Here is a 4,638-nt window from a genome sequence, read left to right on the forward strand (position 1 = left end):
TGAAATGTACTGTGTACAAAGTAACAACAATATTGTAAGATGATCAACTATGAATGACTAAACTATTCTTTACAATGCAAAAATGACAATTCTATCTAAATTAATTTGCTTATTCAGTGCCATACCAATCAAACTGCCAAATTACTTTATAGAGCTAAAAAAATCATAACAAAATTCATCTGGAAGAACAAAAGGTCAAGAATATCAAGAAAATTAATGATAAAAAAAACGCAAAGGAAGGTGGCCTAGCCATCCCAGATCTAAAATTATGTTATAAAGTGACCATCTAATGTGGAAATATGTTTAGCATGATTATACATGTATAACCCATAACAGATGGCCTGCTGTCTTGAGGAAGGAATGGGGAGGGAAGGAGGAAGAAAAAAAAAAAGAACTCAAAATCTTATAAAAATGCATGTTGAGCATGAGTCTGGGAGTAGTAGTCTCACATCTAACTTAAAACTTTTGCAGCCTGATCAATAACCCCAATCTCCCCCAAAATGGCAACTACTGTCAAGGATCAGCTGATTGTGAATGTCCTAAAGGAAGACCAGGTTCTCCATAACAAGATCACTGTTGTTGGGGTTGGTGCAGTTGGCATGGCATGTGCCATCAGTATCTTAATGAAGGATTTGGTAGATCTTGCCTTAGTTGATATAATAGAAGACAACCTAAAGGGAGAGATGATGGATCTTCAACATGGCAGCCTTTTCCACAAAACATCAAAGATTGTTTCTGGCAAAGACTACAGTGTGACTACAAACTCAAAGCTGGTTGTTGTTATGGCTGGGGCACATCAACAGGAGGGAGAGAGTTGTCTTTATTTGGTCCAGTGCCATGTGAATATCTTTAAATTTGTTATTCTCAATATTATTAAATACAGCCTTAATTACAAGTTGCTTATTGTTTCCAATTCAGTGGATATTTTGACATACATGGCCTGGAAGTTAAGTGGCTTTCCTAAGAACCAAGTTATTGGAAGTGGTTGCAATCTGGATTCTGCCCATTTCTGTTACTCAGTGGGGCAGAGACTTGGTTTCCAATCTTCAAATTGTCATGGATGGGTCCTTTGGGAATATGGAGACTCCAGTGTTCCTGTGTGGAGTGGTGTGAATGTTTCTGGTGTCTCTCTGAAGAATCTTTTTCCTGCTTTGAGAATTGATGCTGATTCAGAGAATTGGAAAGATCTTCATAAACAGGTGGTTGAAAGTGCTTATGATCAAACTGAAGGGCTATACTTCCTGGGCCATTGGCTTGTCTGTGGCAGATCTGGCAGAAAGCATTATGAAGAATTTTAGGAGAGTGCATCCAATTTCCACCAGGATTAAGGGCCTATATGGTATTAATAAAGATGTCTTCCTTAGTGTTCCATGTGTCTTGGGGCAGAATGACATTTCAGATATGGTGAAGGTAAACCTGAATTTGGAGGAGGAGGGCCATTTAAAGAAGACCACAGATACTCTTTGGGGAATCCAGAAGGAGCTGCAATTTTAAAGCCTTTTAATGTGGTGACATTTTACTATCAAGAACATGACAGTGGTTAAGGGGTTATGTATGCTGCACTTTTCAAATAGGTCAAATCCTTCTTCTGATTAGTAATTGAACACTAGAAATGTAAAACCTGTGAGCACACTCTAGTCTCTTCCTAAAATTAGAAATGAGGAATAGTACGGTGTGACTACTATTTGTTAAACCCTGTTGTTTTTTGTATATGATGCTAGATATAATTTGTATAGTCTTAGTATTCAGTGTCAAGCAGAGCCATTGCCCCATAGGTATATAATTGCCTGCCTTTTACATAGGTGCTACAGGTTCCTCTAGATAAAGAAGACAACATTCCTGGATACAAAACACCATACAGTAGTAATACTTTACTGATGCACTGATTACCTTTGTGTTCCCTCCATTAGGGTTCTACACCATAGCCCCATGTATCACCTTTCCAGAGGACCTGATTTGGTCTGTATATATATATAGTGTGTGTGTGTGTATGTATGTATATGAATGTATATATGTATACATATCAATAGTTGTAAATTTCCATATTATATAAAAGATCTATATATTTATAATGATGCAACTGATTCCTCGAGTGCCATACTAACCTTAAATACTGAATAAATAACAAATAACTGATAAAAAATGAATTGTAATTGGATAAAATAAAATATTAAATACAAAAAACTGTGCAGCATGATAATCTAAAATACTCAAATCAGTCTCTGATCTCATTGAGTCAGGAGACTCCTCCCATGACACATTTAGTGACCTCTCCATGTTTGCAGATCCTTTGATTCTTGTCCATGTTCACCCAAAATTTTGCCACAAAAGTTTGGCACATTGTTCCAGAGGCTTTCCTGGATGTCCCCTGACATCCTGAGGGTTCCATTGAAGTATTACTTATCTACCTTTCAATGCCTTTCTTGCACTGTCACCAACCCATATCAATTTTCTAACAAATAATTCTTTGATCACAGCTCTATTTTATTTTTACATCTTGCTCATACCAACCACATACTCTCCATTATCCTCTGTGAGGTATTCACCTTTGGTTTTTGCTAAGTCAGTGGAGTTCCCTGTCTTATTACCATATTACAACCCTAGTAAAATGATAGTATTTAAAATATAGGCCTTTACTTTCATGGGAATCTTTGGGTTGCTAGAATAACTTTGAAATTTCCTGTCAGCAATATAGCACACTCTCCTCTTCCTGTTCAACACCTAGGCACAGTTGGTTGTCTGTCTCTATTATCTGTTGCCCAGAAACACAAACACATATATAATGTATGTTGACCATCGCAATGTGCATTATTAAATTCCATAAACACTTACTAAATACCTTATGATGAGGTGATGAGGAAGGCATTATGTGAATTAATACAAAGAGAAAAAAGAAACACTTCATTACTGAGGAGATTGTAGTCCATTGATGATTAATGTGCATAGTTATCTGTATGTATATATATATATGTATGTGTATATATATATTTATACATATATGTGTGTATGTATATATACATATATGTGTATGTATATATATATACACACATATATATATATACATATATATACACACACACACACACACATAAATGTGGATGTACAAGGCATGTATATGCCTTTGGAGGAGCTCTTTAGGGGGTCCATCCAAATCCATGTTGAAATCTGAGTATTAGGCCTTCCTCCAGTTGATCATCCTTAATATGCCAAAATTGTTTGAATGATTATGGATTTCTTCTTAGAGGTTCAATTGTGTCCCAAGGATTGATGCAATCACTTTCTTGTCATCCACAAATAGGAACCTTATGGCATGGTACAGTGTATAAAGCACTGAAATTAGAGGCAGGAAGACCTGTGTTTAAATGCTGCCTCAGACTTTATAGCTCTATAACCTTGAATAAGTTGCTTAACCTCAGTGTTCTCTCTGTAAAATAAGGGAGTTGAACTTGATGAACTCCAAAGTCCTTTCTAGCTCTAAATCTATAATCTAATGGCTTCACCATCCACAAAGCTGAACTGGTTTCTGCTCTGGACATTCTCTTTCATTGTAGTGGATATTTTTGATGAGCATACATCCCCCAGTTTTATATATGACCTGACATTTGTTATCAGAATGTCATTGGCCAAGATTATTTCAGTTGTTTCATCTTCCAAGGGATCCTGAATTATCTTGATACATGTCTGGGAGGAAATTCACAATACAAAGAACTATTAAGCAAGGCATAAGCACAATGACACAATGGATTCAAACCCTAGCTCTCCCACTTAGATCGTATATTTGCAGTTTGAAGGGTTATGTGACTTCATCTAGTCCAGTTCTTTCATTTTGCAGATGAGGAAGTTGAGGTTAAGATAAGTTAAGTAGCTTACTCAAAATCATAAAAGTATTAAGCACAGAGCAAGGTTTAACCAGGAGGTTCTCTGATAAAAGGTAAACATTCTTTTAATTACAAAACTGTGTGACCTTAGCTACATAAGCTAATTTCTCTAGATCTTAATTTTCATCCATTGTATGATGAAATAATTTCTTTTCTTCAGTTTTGTTTTTATGGGTTCATATTCTGCAAACTTTATGAAACCATGTATTTATGTATATTGTATGTTTGTGTTTGTGTGTGTGTGTGTGTGTGTGTGTGTAATTTAAAGGTGTAGTAGATGGAATCTTAGATTTGATTTAGAGTTAGAAAAATCTGGATTCAAATTCTGCCACTGATACACTTACATTGTGATGAGGAGAAAGTAACTTAATCTTGCCAAAACTCTAGCAATTCTCTGACTATAAATTAGCAGCAAATCAGGATTTACATTAATGAAAAGAATTTTCACATACACAAAAATATATCTCCTTGATGTCTTTGTACAAATATATACAAGGAATTTAATCACTAATTACTCTATTGTAGTCTTTTTGGGGGAATCATCTCTCTCTACCTGTTACTGGCTTATTGTCTTTATTTGTTCTTATTCTGATTTCTAAGGCAGTTAAGAATATGTTCTGATATATTCCAATTAATTGTCCAAATGTAACATCTTTTTCATTGATTAATCAATAATATCTAAGTGGTTACCCCACTTTATTAAATATTATTTGGTTTAAAATATGAAGAGTTCTCTTTTTCTCAGAAGCATTTGTTCATC

The 4,638-nt window shown here is 35.2% G+C and overlaps 1 pseudogene; it reads left to right on the forward strand.

Moving 5' to 3' along the window:
- The first annotated feature begins 482 nt into the window (after window positions 1–482).
- LOC114038020 lies at window positions 483–1,494 on the forward strand (annotated as a pseudogene).
- Window positions 1,495–4,638: the final 3,144 nt, after the last annotated feature.

Source organism: Vombatus ursinus, unplaced genomic scaffold (genome assembly GCF_900497805.2).
Source record: "Vombatus ursinus unplaced genomic scaffold, bare-nosed wombat genome assembly UNPS02010769.1, whole genome shotgun sequence".
NCBI classification, from domain to species: Eukaryota; Metazoa; Chordata; class Mammalia; order Diprotodontia; family Vombatidae; genus Vombatus; species Vombatus ursinus.